This window comes from Lemur catta, chromosome 10, assembly GCF_020740605.2.
Source record: "Lemur catta isolate mLemCat1 chromosome 10, mLemCat1.pri, whole genome shotgun sequence".
Lineage (NCBI taxonomy): Eukaryota > Metazoa > Chordata > Mammalia > Primates > Lemuridae > Lemur > Lemur catta.
Genome location: NC_059137.1, coordinates 67,385,332 through 67,400,294, shown reverse-complemented (window position 1 = coordinate 67,400,294; position 14,963 = coordinate 67,385,332). Strand labels below are relative to the sequence as shown.

Sequence of the window (14,963 nt, the reverse complement as noted above, 5' to 3'; positions counted from 1 at the left end):
AGGATTACAGGCGTGAGCCACCGCGCCCGGCCCCGAGCCTAAATTGATGGTAATAACTTTAAAAACCAAAGCTGTAAATATGTAACGTGGGTCGCCTACCCCTCTCCCCCAAACAACCTGTAAGCAGCTGCCAGATGTGGTGGTGGGGCGGGGGTGGGGTGAAGGGGGTGGGGGTGGCAAGGAAGAGCCCGAGCAGGCAGAGCGGCAGGCAGGACGGTGTGTAATGTGATGGCACAAACACCTGCTCACCCACCTCCACCCTTTCCTCCCTCCATGCGTCAGCGCCTCTGCAGTGCACGCTGTGAGCCACGGTGCTGCTGACTGTTATTTCCTGTCATGAAATGAAATGTGTAAATGCAAGTACACAAGCGTGGAGGGATGACTCGTTGCCCTATCACACTGGTGACACCTAGGCCTGGCTTTAGGAAACATCTCTGGTTGGCTGCCCTGCCAGCGTTTCTCTCTGCCTGAGCACCCTGACCTCTGAGTGACGTGCTATCCGGGCGTGGAAGATTCTGCTCCTTTAGCCACACCAGCTGTGGGCATCTCTTACTTCCCATCTTAAACTTGTTTCTCAGTCTGTCATGGTTGAATCCCTTTAGCTGTTCGCACCTTACTGAGATGATGGGCCCACGGGATCTCTGTGCTGGAAGGAACATCAAAGTCATCGACATGGGCACCCACCCAGCAATAGTCAAATGTCCTTCACTCTACTGCTTACATGCAGTTGCTGAAGTGGTTAAGAGCAAGACTTCCTGGGTTCAAATTTCTGGTACCTACTGGCTGTATTATCTTATACCAGTTACTTAGCTGCTCTGTCTTGGTTCTCTCACCTGTAAAATGTGGATAATATTAACACCTACCTCATAGGTTGTTGTATGGATCAGTAGAATGAATATCTATAAAACACACACAGCAGTGCCTGGCTCACAGTATGCATTATATAAGTGTTGCTGTTTACATGTAGCCTTCTAGCCTTTTCTTAAACACCTCCAGGGATAGAGAACTCCCTAGCTCAAGAAGTAAGCCATTTAATCTTTGGTTGATTCCAACTATCATATGTGGCTCCTTATATTTTATGATTGGGGGGAGGAAAGGAGACGTAGTGCCAAAAATATAGTGGGTACCATGGTAGACTTTTGCATATGGTGTGTTGTAACCTTGTGAAATTATTTTTTCCCTGTTAGGAACCACAGTCCCTGTGGTACTTGGCCATCACAGGCAGTTGGCAACCCCAGAATATTGGTATATTTTTCTCAATGCATCATTTGTTAGTTTCTTTCACTGGTTCAAGTGGCAGCTTACAAACTTCTTTTTCACTTAAGTGTGGTTTTCTTGGTATAGTTTTGTTTCTAGCTATTTATCACTCTAAATTTGTCTGCTAAACAGGGAAGGCATAGTTTCAACTCAAATCCATAAACAAAGGGATAATTTCCTTAATACATATAGGGCTTTTACAAATCAATGAGAAAAAGAACTAGAGCCATATAGAAAAATGAGCAAAGGATATGAAGAGATAGGTCACAGAAAAGGTGCTACAAATGGCTCTTATATATGTGAAAAGGTACTCACCCTAAATTATTTTTGGAGAAATATTAATACATGTTGAAGTTCTGATATCACTTTTTCCTATGGCAAAAATAGGTATAGGTCTATATGTATGTCTATAGTTATTTATATTATATATGTCTATATACCTGGTGATATATACTGCTGGTGAGGGAGGAAAAGAACTATTCCCAAATGTTGTTCTTAGGCAAACACACATGGCATAGCCTCTGTGGAAAATTGTTTGACAATTACCTATCGAAATCATAAGTGCTTATATCCTTTGCTAGGTCAGAGTCTCTAAACATTAGCACTATTAATATTTTGGGCCAGGCATTTTTTCATCCTGTGCATTGCAGGATGTTTAGCAGTATGCCTGGCCTCTGTGCACTAAATACCAGTAGCACTCTTCCTCCTGAGTGTGAAAACCAAAATTGCTTCCAGACATTGCTAAATATCCTCTGGAGGACAAAATCACCTCCATTTAAGAAGACTGGTTGAGGCTTTTTATTGCTACCTAACAACCCCACCCCCAAACTTAGTGGTTTAAAGTAACAACTATTTTATTTGTTCACTATTCTGAAGTCTGCATTGGGCTCAGCTGGGCATATCCTCTGCTGTTCTTGCCAGTGGTCACTCAAATGGCGGCATTCACTTGGTGGGCCAGGTGGGGCTAGACTCAGCTGTAATACTGAGATAACTGGGTCTTCTCTCTCTGTCTCTGGTCCCCTTTCTTCATACAGGGCCTCTCAGAATAGTGAAGAAGTAAAGGAGCAACACTCTCTCCCTGTGGTCTTCCCAGCAGGTTAGCTGGGTTTTTACACGACAACCCAGGGCTTCCAAGGACACAAAAATGAAAGCTGCCTGGCCTTCTTAAAATCGCTGCTGATTTTCAACTAAGCAATTACTCTACATTTCTATATGAAGAGTATGTTCACAAAATTATTGGACCTTATGACTTCTTTTGATTTATTGTGACATCTGGATAAGGGCAATCCAAGCAGAAATTATGCAAAATATTTGCCATTGGCCTCTCCTGGCTCCACAATGTTTCAAGCCTGGATTGAACAAGGTCCTTCAGCCTTAACCTGCTCTGATCCTTCCTGTTTCACCATTATAACTTATCGTTCTCCTCAAATTTCTGTTCTCAGGGTTAATATTCTTTAGACCTTAGCTTAACTATCAATTCCTTAGAAATGTCTTCCTGATCACATTATCTTAAACACCCCTCCCCCTCCCCTGCCCCCAACTCCTAGGGCAAGTGCTTTTGAAGTCTCTGCTTCCATCTCTCTTCCATTGTTGCATTAGCCAAAGCAAGTCACATGGCCAAGTCCAGAGTCAGTGTGGGAGGGAGCTCATAAGAATGTGAATATTGGGAAGTGTGGTTTATAGAAGGCCATCAATGTAACTTCTATCCCACTCAATATTCACAATTTTTTCCTTTAGAAAGTTTATCATACTCTATATTATCATTTGCTTATGGGTTTACTTGTCAATTTCCTTTTTTTGTAGGGAGCCCAACTAAAGTGTAAGGGCTTTGTTGTCTTATTCACCCTCAGGAGTCTAGCAGTGTTTGGCAAGTAGGCCAATAACAAATATTTATTGAATAAACAACTGAGCTCTGAGTTTTCTAAGCTGTGTTTAGCTCATCTACAAAAGACCCTGTGTTAACATGACCATGGAGAAGGTTGAAACTCCTTCCTCCCTTTTAAAGCACCTTGTATATTTTAATAGTGGTTTTCTGAAAACAATGCCTCAGTTTAATCACGTGGAAAATTCTTATATCCAGGTGGACTATGAAATCAGATTTTTCTACTTTTGTCATGAATGGCATTTTCTCATTGTATTCTTAGAAACAGAAAATATGTTTTTTGTTAGTTTGTTAATATTATTTCAAATAATCTTTTTTACACTTTTATTGAGGTGTAACTGACAAATAAAAGTTGTATATATTCAAGGAGTGCAACATGATGACTTGATGTACATATACATTGTATAATGATTACCATAATCAAATTAGTCAACATATTACCACACATAGTAATCCAGTAATCTTATCTTTCAAAATAGTCTCATATTCATTTCTTTTTTTTTCTTTTTGTTTTTTGTTTTTTTGAAGACAAGCTCTTGCTGTCTCCCAGGCTACAGTGCAGTGGCATCATCATAGCTCACTGCAACCTTAAACTACTGGCTGGAGCAATCTTCTTGCCTCAGTCTCCCAAGTAGCTGGGAATACAGGCATGTACCACCCTGCCCCAGTAATTTTTCTATTTTTATTAAAGACAGGGTCCTGCTTTTGCTCAGGTTATCCTCCTGCCTCAAGCCTCCCAAAGTGCTATGATTATAGGCGTGAGCCACCTTGCCTGGCCCTCATGTTCATTTCTTTAGAGAAAAGTATAGAAATGTTAAAATAGAGATTTGTGGAATTGAGCTGGACTGATGATAACTTCTGACAAGTTGTTAACTGTGGATTTTCAAATCAATGCTAAGCTCAAGTTTCCTGGAGAGCTCTTTTGTTGCCCAGATGGCCTGGAGGCTTTGCAGGGATTTATTTATTTTTTGCACTTTAGTAAGCTTTTGATAATAAGCATGCAAAATTTAGAGTGTTTTTATATAATATACTTTGGAGAAATTTTGACAGCTATGCATTTATGCAAGTAAGGTACTCCTAATCTTGCTTTTCCTTTCTAATTATGCCCCTTTGAAAAGTTCACAGAGTTCTTAATCTTTCGAGGTACAGTGTGTTTATACTTCTTTGCTGGTTGCCTGGAAGGGAGGAACAGGAAGGAAGGGATAAAACCCTGGAGATAATGCATGATTTTGGGATATTGATATTCTTTCAAATTAAAATCTATATACATAAACGGCTTTCTCAATTATTATGCAAATTCATTATTTACAGTCTTTTGGTACACATCCACTTCGGTTTATATAGATTATATAATCCTCATACAGTAAATTTGTAAGATAATAGTGGCAAGATGGCATGTATCTTGGCTTTAAGAAAATCCCAATCCAAAATAAGTTACAGAAGCAATTTCATTCTAGCCAAGTGGCCTCAGGCAACTCATTTCTCTTCTCAGGGACAGGGTCCTCAACTGTGAAATGAGAACTGGGAAAATGTTTCCTCTAGTTCTTTGTTGTGGGTGCCAGCAGCAAGGGAAAACCACTTAGATAAAGGTAGCAAAACCCCTTACATAAACAAAAATACCAAGAGTATATAACTTAAAAGGGTTCTGTGGAAATTTTGAAGATGTTAGATGGGAATCAGGATGGGATAGCCCTTTTTTTCAGAGTAGAAAGTCATGGGTTTTGTTGGTATTATTGGTTTTTGTTTTTGAAACAAGGTCTCACTCTGTCACCCAGACTGGAGTGCAGTGGCACCATCACAGCTCACTGCAACCACAAACTCCTGGGCTTCAGAGATCCTCTGCCTCAGCCTCTGGAATAGCGAGAACTGCAGGTGCACACCACCACATCCTGCTAATTTTTTGCTATTTATTGCAGAGACTGGGTCTCACTGTGTTGCCCAGGCTGGTCTTGAACTCCTGACCTCAAGCAATCCTCCCACCTCAACCTCCCAAAGTGCTGGGTTTACAGGTGTGAGCCACTGTGCCTGGCTGAAAGTCATGTTTTTTTCTTTTTTTTTTTTGAGACAGAGTCTTGCTTTTTAGACTGGGCTAGAGTGAGTGCTGTGGCGTCAGCCTAGCTCACAGCAACCTCAAACTCCTGGGCTTAAGCGATCCTACTGCCTCAGCCTCCTGAGTAGCTGGGATTACAGGCATGCACCACCATGCCCAGCTAATTTTTTTCTATATATATATATATGTATATATTTTTTAGTTGGCCAGATCATTTCTTTCTATTTTTAGTAGAGACAGGGTCTCGCTCTTGCTCAGGCTGGTCTCGAACTCCTGACCTCGAGCAATCCACCTGCCTCGGCCTCCCAGAGTGCTTCGATTATAGGCGTGAGCCACGGCGCCCGGCCTTGAAAGTCATGTTTTTGAATGAGAGGAAAAAAAAAAAAAGAGGTTTAATTCCTACTGGATTGAATAGAATTTAGAGGTTTAAAATAAAATAATGTTTTTTCTTTCTCTGAAAAGATTGTGTCAGAGTTTTAGCTGTACTGTATCAGACTTGCTTACATCATAATTTAAAGCAAGTGTCCAGAGAGTTTGACAGGAAATAGGCAGCCTTCATGGTGAGCTAATGAAGTGTGAGAATGAGGTTGGTTAGATGGAAGGAAACCAAGAAAGAAAAGATGGTTTTGTATACACGCAGCTGGACCACAGCATTCTGTAATGTTATTACACGGGGCCAATGGGGTGAAAATTCTTCTAAGACTTTGAATTAAGGCGAGGATGGCAAACAGCACATCAGCACCTTCCTAGCCAGGCATTAGTCACCTGGAGGATCCTTTCCACACCCATACACCAGGTGTAGGAGGAACAAGTATGGACAGAAAACCATGATTTAAAAACGATCTGTTCTGACCCTCAATGAATGAAACACTGTTTGAAGGAATTAATTTCTAACAGCCTGGGGGAAAACAGAAAGGGGAAGAGTGGGTGATAGTCAAACTCTTTTCTGTCCTGAAAGCGTTTGGAGCTGGAAAATGCAAGGCCAGCAGAGGCTGGAAGTGCTGAACATAGAGGCGCACAAGGTCTTTCCATATTGTGGTGTTTGGTCCTTTTCCCCTCGCCCAGAGGCTTCTGCCAACTCTTTTGTCAACCACTCAGCAAGCAGTGTCACTCGGCAGACACTGTGCCAAGCCCCGAGGATTTAAAAATGAATAAGGTTCCATCTTGAACCTGGAAATCTTCAAGTGCCTGGCCTACTGGCTGTGGGGAGTGGGCAGTGGGAGTGGGAGGACAGGAGAGGCTGCGGGGAAGACTGTTCACAAACTGCAGTGCAGTGTGGCCGGGGTTGCAGCAGGTGTGTGTGTACAGAGCCCTTGGAGCTGAGGGGAGCCCACAGAGAGGGTGACATTTGCTATAGTCCTCAGGAGATAAAATGGCAAGTGTGGTGAAGGGTAGACCCCCACCAGGGTAGAAAGGAGAGCACTGGCATTTCAGAGAGATGGCAGGTAGCACATACAGAGGCAGAGGGGCTTGAAAGAACAAGGCATGCTGGAGTGTGGATGCTGTTTCTCACTGTTACAAAGTTTCAGCTTCCTTTAGGGGATACATATTCTATTTATCTCATGGTCTTCACCTATGACCTGGGTCCCAAGAGCACTCAGTTTCCTATTCCCACCTAAAACTCACTGTGAGTATAACCTGCTATAAAAGTCTAATTTAGCCAATCAGAGGCACCAGTAACACAATTTACTGAGCACTTACGAGAAATGCAGCTAAGCTAAGCCCCTTACAGCATTGCCATATTTTATTCTCAGAAGGACTCCACAGTCTAGGTACTATTATTATTCCCATTTTATTTATTAATTTTTTTGAGACAGTGTCTCACTGTGTTGCGCAGGCTGGAGTGCAGTGCCTCATCATAGCTCACTCTAACCTCAAACTCCTGTGCTCAATTTATCTTCCTGCCTCCGCCTCCCGAGTAGCTGGGACTAGAGGCATTGCCCAGCTAATTTTTTTAATTATTATTATTTTTAGAGACAGAGTCTTGCTATGTTGCCCAGGCTGGTCTCACACTCCTGGCCTCAAGCAATCCTCCCGCCTCGGCCTCCCAAAGTGCTGAGATTACAAGCATGAGCCACTGTGCCTGGCTATTATTCCTACTTTACAGTGAAAAAACAGAAAACAAAAAAACCCCTGAGACACAGAAAGGCTGAGCATCTTACTATACTAGTGAGCTGCACTAGCGAGCGTGGTTCTAACACAGGCAATCTGACTGAAGGGTCTCAAGTCTTAGCCAGTGTGCTATCTTGTGTGAATGAACTGTCACCAACAGGAAAAAATGTGTAAGGTAAGCATCCCATTCACCCTGGGGCTTTGTCTCCTCATTTGGAAAAAACAGCACAATGTCGAGGATGTCACATACCATGTAAGCGGGTGACATGGAGATACATGGCCCAGATCTGCCTGCAAGTGAGGACTTGCTGCCCAGCTTTGAGTGCTGTCCATAGGCAGGAGGCCGATACGGGGTCGCCTTGCCCAAGGTCATGCCACGCCCCAGGATGGACCACATCCAATGACTGATTCAGGAGGGTATCTAAAGCTTCAGTCATTTAGGCCCAACACTTCCAAAGGACCATACTTAGAGCCCCCAGTGGGGCTGGTGGTGGCTGCTGGGTGCCCACTGCAGCTCAGCTTCTCCCGCTGCCCATCCTGCTTCCTGCCCCCACGACACAAGTGTGGATCCCGTGGGCACTCCTTGTGAACATCCTGCCACTCTGTCTCAGAGCCTGCTCCTCTGGGAACCCGAGCAGTGACCTCAATTCCATTGATCACAGCAGTTCTTTGTCCTCTCACTTTGTTGGTCTCCTTCATAACTCCTTCCACATTAGTTTCCTTCGGTTTTTCATGTTCCAGATAAATATTGAAAAACAAAAGTTTATAAAATTCTCGAAGAGAGGCCATACAAAGAGTCAATCCTCCTTTTCTTGTTAATAGACTTTCCCCTATATTCCTCCCCCTAGTGTCCACCACTATCAATAGCCACTTCTCTTGGTTTTGACAATAAATATAGACTGTGGAAGTACCAAACATTGTACTAAAATAGTTTATACAAATTTGTAATTGCTGTTTTTAACATTTGAGTGGTTGGCAGACTTGCTTTCAACAGGTTCTTGCTGTGTGGCCTTAGGCAGACTAAGAGTGTCTTATCTTTAAAGTTCAAATAATAATTATTGAGAGGATTTAATTAGATAATGTATCTTAACTCCAAGCAAAGTGCCTGCTGGCACTTAATGAGGATTTGGAAAATGGGCATTTTCATATAAAGTCAGCACAGCACAGGACTCAGGGCATATTAGTTTCCTATGGCTGCTGTAACACATTCCCACACACTTGGTGGCCTAAACAACAAAAGTTCGTTCTTTCGCACTTCTGCAAGCCAGAAGACTGCACTCAATTTCACTGGGCCACAATCAAGGTGTCAGAGCAGATCCCCACTCCCCGCCAGAGGTTCTAGGAAAGAGTCCTTTCTTGCCTCTTCCAGTTTCTAGTGGTTGGTGGCAGCATCACTCCAATCTCTGCCTGTACGGTCGCATTGTCTTCCCCTCAACTCTGTTAAATCTCCCTGTGATTGCAGTTAGGGTCCACCCCATAACCCAGAGTAATCTCTCCACCTTAAGACCCTTAAATTTAACCACATCTGCAAAGACCCTGTTTTTATATAAGGAAATATTTACTGGTTCCAAGGATTAGAATCTGACATCAGCCTACTACAGGGTGACACAGTTCCTATCCTGTCTACATAAGGCATGGTCTTAAACATTTTCACCTTTGGACCACTAAAATAGCCTTTGACCCTTCCAGTTTGTCATGCAAAACCATCTGCCTTGTTTTAAAAACCTTTCCTCCCTCCCTGTCCTGGAAGAGACAGTGGCTCCCAAAGGCAGCTGGGCAAGGTTTCTGCAAGATCTCAATACTAAACCATGCTGCTGTTTTGGAGGCATCTTTCCAAGGCTTTAATTAGTTTGAGGGAGCCTTCTAGCACTGTTTCCCAAACTTACATATTCCAGACACCTCTGATTCACCTCTAGATTGGGTGCTGTCTGGGAAACCAGTATTTTCAAAGTGCCCCAGGGGATTCTTATCATCATCCAGAAAGATAAGAAGTGTTTGGAAACACTCATTCCTTCTACAAAGTCCTGAAAGAAAACACTCGAAATAGGGGACTCCCCCCCGTCGCCCCGCTGCCTCCAACTGCTGAGCGTGTCATGGTTATACGACTGAGTTTTTATTAAGAGGGTGGCGGGGCAAGGAAAAAGGGCAACCCTGAAAACTAAACAATCCTACCTGTAGAGTATTTACTGAGCGTTCCGTAGCAGGAAAACTTCCAATTCCGAATTAAACAGAAGATGACGACGACCCGCGTTTGGTAGTCCTGCAGCTGTCACTAGCTCGCGACCTCGTGGGTCCGACTGGTCTAGCCCGGGCCGCGCCCCCAGCGGGAGCCGGGCTTTTCCTCTGCGGGAGCAGCTCCAGTGAGGGGGGCGGGGTGGTGGCGGCCGGGCTCCTCCAGCCACAGTGCGAGTGTCCACAGAGAGGTACTTAGGCACTGGGGTGGGCCGGGGAGTGGCTTTCAGCGCCACCCCGGCCGGCGGCAGCCACTCCCGAGTGGCGCGGGCAGGGGGCGTGGGGAGACGTGGGTGTACATATTCTGGCCTCACAGCCGGGTGCTGGGGCTGCTCCAGGCTGCGGAGGAGCTGTCCTGAGTCCGCGAGCGGCTGGTTCTTCGCAGAGCTGAGAACCCAGTGCCCGTGGCTGGCCAGGTGGGGGCGGCCGTGGTGCGGTGACCAGACGCTCAGAAAATTTGGGGGAGTGTGCAAGTTCCTTTGGGGATGGTGGAGCTCAGAGTCCGGCTCAGCCGTGGCGTGTTGGGGGCGCAGGGTCACGCTCTGCCGTGGAGTGACAGGGGCACCGGGTCACGCTCGGCTGGGGCACGATGGGGGCGTAGCGTTGGGTTCAGCCAGGGCGTGACAGTGGCTCAGTACCAGGCTTGGCTGGGGGCGATGAAGGCCGGGGCTCGGGTTCTGCCGGGCCAGGTGCGCGCCCGGCACGGGCAGGAGCCTGCAGTCGCAGCCCGGGGCACTGGCCGGGGACCTCGTCCCGCCGGCCGTGAGCGCGGGCGCCTTTCCTGCGCGCTTGCAGCGAGCCGCGCTGAGCCCCGGCGTCCACAGCTCGCCGCGAGCCGGGGCGGTGGGAGGAGCCGGCCCAGGCCACCGCCTCCTCTGACCGCAGGCTCCTCCTCCGTCTCCTCCTCCCTCGCTGTCGTCCGCCCGCCCACCCAATCCGCAGTCCCCGGCCCAGCAGAGCCGGGCCGCTTGTCTGGCCGGCGGAGGCTGAGCGCGACCCTATCGAGCCGCGGCGCCCGCCGACCAGGGACAAGCGCGACTCCTGGGACCCAGCTCTGCCCTGCGCCCCCGCCTCCTCCCTTATTGTCGCGGGAACGCTTGGGCCCGCGCCGCCCGGGCCGCGATTCTCCTCCTCTTCCTCCCGGGGGGGAAGGAGTGGAGAAAGGAGAGCGGCTGCTCCGGGAGAGAGCGAGCCGAGGTCCCTGCCCCGGAGGCTGGCGGCTGGAGGAGGAGGCAGAGGCGGAGGGAAGTGCGCGTCACTCCCCGGAGGAGAGTATTTCACCTCCAGGCGGAGGCTGCGGCTGCCACTTGCGAACGAGCAGCGGCGGCGGCGGCGGCGGCGGGTTCCAGGGCCTCCCTGGCCATGGAGAGGAGATCTGGACCCGAGGACACCAGGAGCCCCGCTCCGTCTCCCTGGACCGCAGTGTAGGCACCTGAGTTAACTGACGCGAAGCGGGGGACGGGAAGGTAAGGAGCGACGGAGCCACTCGCCCCCCGCCCACCTCCTTTGCTGCCCCGGGGGCCGCAGCGAGGGCTCGGACCCGGGTCCCCGCACCTTCCCTGCTCCCGACGGCCCGGCCCGCTCCAGCGTGGGGCATTTCTGCTGAAATGGCAAACGACCTCCCGCCCTTCCCCGGTGCGCCTCCTTCCCCGGGCTCTCCTGGATTAGCAGTAACCGGACTCTTCCGGAGTCGGTCCTCTCCGCAAGAAAGGGTCCTTGGGAGCCGTGTCTTGGTTTCTTTCTCTCCCCCTCTCTTTTCTTTACGTGTGCGGGGAAGGGAACAATGGACCTTTCAAAGACGAAGTGAGCAGCCTTAAACTTTCTGGAGAGGGCTGCGGTGGGGGAATACACCCCACAGGAAGCCGGCTACAGGGAAAGGTCGATGGAACGTGCATTGCTCACGCATTTGGGGGAATCTTTGTCTGCCGACTCTCCCTGCGAGTTGGTGAGCCCTCCGCCCCCCACCCCTCTTTCTGTTAGTTAGGGTGAGGCGAGGTCTTAAAATCACGTGCAGCTTTCTTTAAAGCTGGGGGATAGCCGTAGTACTGGACCCCACTCCCAGCTTTTCTCTGCAGAGTTCGGAGGTCCTGGCCGAGGAGGGGGTGCCCACTCCGTGAAGACCCAAAGTGCTGCAGTTAATGCTGGTTACTGCACCCTTAGCAATAAAACCAAGGTCCTGACTTCCCTGGATGCTTGTTGCTGAGGGTTGATGTGTGTCATCAGACCTCCCCCTGGAGCGGAAACAGCTCACTTAAATTCTCCTCATAAGGTTAGGAAAACAGACTTTGATATATGTCTCCTTTCATCAGCAGCTGGGGTTAAGGACAGAGCGCCTAATAATTTTAAGAACTTTCATTACCCACATGAGCCCCTCACTCCCCTTGTTCAGTTGTGACACCATGATGCGCAGTTACACATATCAGGGGTGTGCAGATGTCCTCCTGTGAGCTCTTCCTAGTAAAAAGTGGCAGTTTAGACAAAGGGGGAGAGAGGAAGAGGCTTCACCTGAGCTGAAGGAGGCCTGACAGGGCAGCCAGGCACATCTGTTGGAAATGCCTCTATGTTAAAGACAAACACACTTAAAATAGTCTTATGATTCTCTAGAATTGGAGCTATTTAATGTTTATTTGACTCTAGAAGGAAGCTTGCTCTTTTCAGAATTGGTCTGGGTATCATACTCTGGTTGTATATCTTTGGTTACCTAATCAGAGGGTTCTTTTTCATTTGCATTTCTTTAAAAAAATTATTCTTATTTTTTGTAGAGATGGGGGTCTCTCTGTGTTGCCCAGGCTGGTCTTGAACTCCTGGCCTCAAGCGATCCTCCTGCCTTAGCCTCCCAACGTGCTGGAATTACCTCAGTTTGTTCTCTGAGCAAAGCAGAAGAACGTGCAATAGGCATGTCCTTTGCTTAGTAAATATTGGGTAGCACTTTAGGGTGCTTTGTTCTTTCCGTTGAAATGACTCCCCCCAGCTTTCTGTGTACCTGCACTAGAGGATCAGTCTGGGTGAGTGGAGCTGGAGGCCTGTTGACTGGCTTTAATAAGTTCAGTTCATCTGATGCTGTTTTCATCTGATGATTGTGTCCTTAAAGACTCAGAAAACTTAGGTCAGAAGTGAATTCTGGGTCATCACCTGTTGTACTTTGTCATCTTGTGAATGAGTAAGCCTAGGACTGGCCCTTGAGCAGACAGGGAAGTAGAATCTAATTCTTACATGGTGCTTGTCTGGATATTATGTGTCATGGTTAATTGAGTAATCTCCTTCCTTGATCTAGCCTGCCATCTGTGAATTTTCAGAAGTGTCAGATTCACATCAGAAAATCAGAATGGGACAACACCTCAGTCGTGTTCTAATAGACCTAATCTAGTTTGTACTCAAACAGCAACCTAGAAAATGAAGCGAAAACAAGACAGAGAGAGCCATTTCTATCTGAGGTTGAAAGGGAGGGTAAAGCTAGTTAAGCTACATTCCTCTGGGCAAGTTTCTGAAATTGAGAAAGATAAACCACATTTCAGAAAGAGAAAACTTAATAATCACTATCAAATTCACAGTTTTAGACTGGCATGGAATGAAGTATGTAAATGTGTGCATTGTAAAGTGCTGTAAAATAGTTGAGTATTGTATCATCCACCCACCCACTAGCCATTCAGCTAACACTTATTAATCACTTATTGTGTTCTAGACCCCCTGGAACACCCTGCTTTGTGGAGGGTTCATGTTGGTAGGAAGAGGGAGTTGGATGGAATGAGTGAGTGCAGCTGGGGAGACCACAGGGAATGAAGATACTGTGTGGTGGTTTTCATCTATAAAGAGTAAGACAGTTTCTGCTATTGAAGAAATGAGTTTAACCAGGGACACAGGAAATTAACAATTAGAAAGTCCAAATAAGTGTGTTTAGTATTTGGGGGAATTGTGCATAGGATGCTTTAAGAAGCCAGAGGAGGAACAGATGGGGGTGGGCAATTTTGTGAGAAATAAAATTTATTAAATCAGACAAAATAGTAGGGACTGAAAACTGGTCAGAGGTACCATTTTAAAATACAAAGAGTGGAGGACTTGAAGTCAGACTGGGGTTTAAGACAAGGCTCTGACAATTGCTAAACATTTGCTTTTGGGCAAATCTCTAATCCCTGTCACATTGTTTCTTCATCTGTAAAATGAGTTTAAAATACTTTCTGGAATGTTTTGAGGCTTAAATTTGATTAAATTTGCTATCTATATAATGTACGATACATGTAAGTAGTGTGTGTGTATCAAAAGCTACTTTCAAAATGTGTGTTTTTTAAAAAGCTGTAAGTAGTTAGATATAAACCACAGCTTAATCAAACTGGTCTCAACCACAGATTTTCATTTTATTGGCTTTTTCCAGAATGATCTGAATCCCATCTTGAGAATGAGTCTTTAGACTTTAGGCGAGCTATTGTCAGATGGTATTCCTCACTTGTCCAGGCTTCTTCCCATCCCAGCCACAAGAAATCTTTTCATTTCAGTTGAGTCGTGAGCATTAATTAGAAGAATGGGCTGTCTAGTACAGTACGTCAATTGAGAGGGGCTTGTCTGGGTTTGTACTGTAGCATCTATACTCTGCTTCCCAAGCCAAACTGGCCCTTCTACATTCCTTTCTCCCAACATGATGAATATGGAAAAGGAAAAAAAGAAAAGCTATGCATCTGCATTCTTGAGACCATGAAAATCACCCTTACTAGTTTTCAGCATTTGTAAAGAGGTGTAATTTTCAACTAGAATGTTAAAGAAAATCTATTCTCAATAGCAGCAGCTGCTGTCTAGGTGAAACTTGAATCTGTAAGCAATACCCTTTAGTTCTCCACTTGAAGTGGACTTAAGCTCATGTGACATTTTAATAAATTTCCCCTGATAGGAATCCAAACTCAGATATTTAAAACTATCAAGTTCAATGTGCCTATTTTGTGGGGGAGGGGATCTGAATATAAATCAGTTTTCTAGACAGTGCTACATATGTTGAATCTTAGCCTGCAGTTTGAAGGGACCTTAAAAATAATAGTAAAACAAGGAAGTTGGGGCCCAGAGAGGCTAAATAATCAGGTAAGATCACATAGTACATTAATGACCAAGCAGGGACAAGAACTCTTTTGTCCCTATCTCCAGTCAGTGCTTTTTTACTCTCCAATATATTCTTATTTATTCCTATTTGGCTTTGTTAACAATCTGGTTATTTTAATGGTCAAGTAATTTGCATTTGGGCTTCAAAACTTATTACACTTAATTTGAGGCAGACACCGTATCTTCTTTTTCATTTCCTAGTACTTATACTTGAGAGTGGGGTGATGTTACTTGTAATGAATTTCTGTCCAATAAGGAACTAAGTGTAAAAATAATGTTAGCTTTACTTGCATTTTCTATAACCAGGATGCAAATTTCAAGTACTGTAGAAGTCTGCATTTTTTAAAA

The 14,963-nt window shown here is 45.8% G+C and overlaps 1 protein-coding gene across 3 annotated transcripts in view; it reads left to right on the top strand.

Annotated features, from left to right (window-relative positions):
* Window positions 1-9,868: 9,868 nt before the first annotated feature.
* CEMIP2 (cell migration inducing hyaluronidase 2) overlaps window positions 9,869-14,963 on the top strand; it is a 68,110-nt gene continuing 63,015 nt past the window's right edge. Inside the window, exon 1 of one of the 3 annotated variants that reach the window (XM_045563442.1) lies at window positions 9,869-9,949. The gene's annotated coding sequence lies outside the window, so the exon portion shown is untranslated. Of the gene's footprint in view, window positions 9,950-10,484; window positions 11,000-11,315; window positions 11,803-14,963 lie in introns of those variants that run through there. The other 2 variants (XM_045563441.1, XM_045563443.1) reach the window with 2 other exon arrangements.